Here is a 951-nt window from a genome sequence, read left to right as displayed (position 1 = left end):
CATTCTCGTTCTTTACTTTCGCTATGGATGCATTAACCCAGGTTTTCAGAGTTTGAATACAAGTTGTGTTTCAGCCCAATTGAGCCCAACATTTCTGCTGCTAAGTGGAACTGTTATGTTCTATCACTGAGCCCCACAGGAATCAAATGCAGACCACCGAGTGTAGATAATAAAGGGTTTACTCTGTATAAGGAATATATATTTACAAGGCAAATCTTTCGAATAAAGTAAAAGTCTATAAATGTCTTTGCCAGAATGAGCAGGGAGACTATTATCAGCTGGCGAGAGTCCCAGAAAGAGAGATAAGCACAAATATAATTACCCAGCTGTAAATAGTCAGAAATAAAGGTGCAAAGGAATAATTTTGAAGACTGGAGTTTTTCTGAAAGCCAAGAATGTCTGTTTAAACACAAGCAGAATTACCACGAAGCTAGAAGCCAGAATGAAACGCGTTGTTCTCCTCTGCACTTGGAAGGAGACGTCCAACATGGGTTAATTCACCAATCCCTTGTTCTCTTCCGCTGGCTTCCTGCTACACAATGGTAATACCAACTTCCCCCGCGAACATTCCCCGCGAGAGCTACGTGCTTGTATTTTATTTATTTATTTATTGGATTTGTATGCCACCCCTCTCCGTGGACTCGGGGCGGCTAACAACAGTGGTAAAAACAACATGCGACAATCCAATACTAAAACAGCTAAAAACCCTTATTTTAAAACCAATCATACATGCAAACATACCATACATAAATTGTAGAAGCCTAGTGGGAAAGAATATCTCAGTTCTCCCATGCCTGACGACAGAGGTGGGTTTTAAGAAGCTTACGAAAGGCAAGAAGGGTGGGGGCTATTCTAATCTCTGGAGGGAGTTGTTTCCAGAGGGCCGGGGCCGCCACAGAGAAGGCTCTTCCCCTGGGTCACGCCAAACAACATTGTTTAGTTGACGGGACC

Source organism: Erythrolamprus reginae, chromosome 3, assembly GCF_031021105.1.
Source record: "Erythrolamprus reginae isolate rEryReg1 chromosome 3, rEryReg1.hap1, whole genome shotgun sequence".
Classification (NCBI taxonomy): Eukaryota; Metazoa; Chordata; class Lepidosauria; order Squamata; family Dipsadidae; genus Erythrolamprus; species Erythrolamprus reginae.
Note: the sequence above shows the minus strand (reverse complement) of the source record.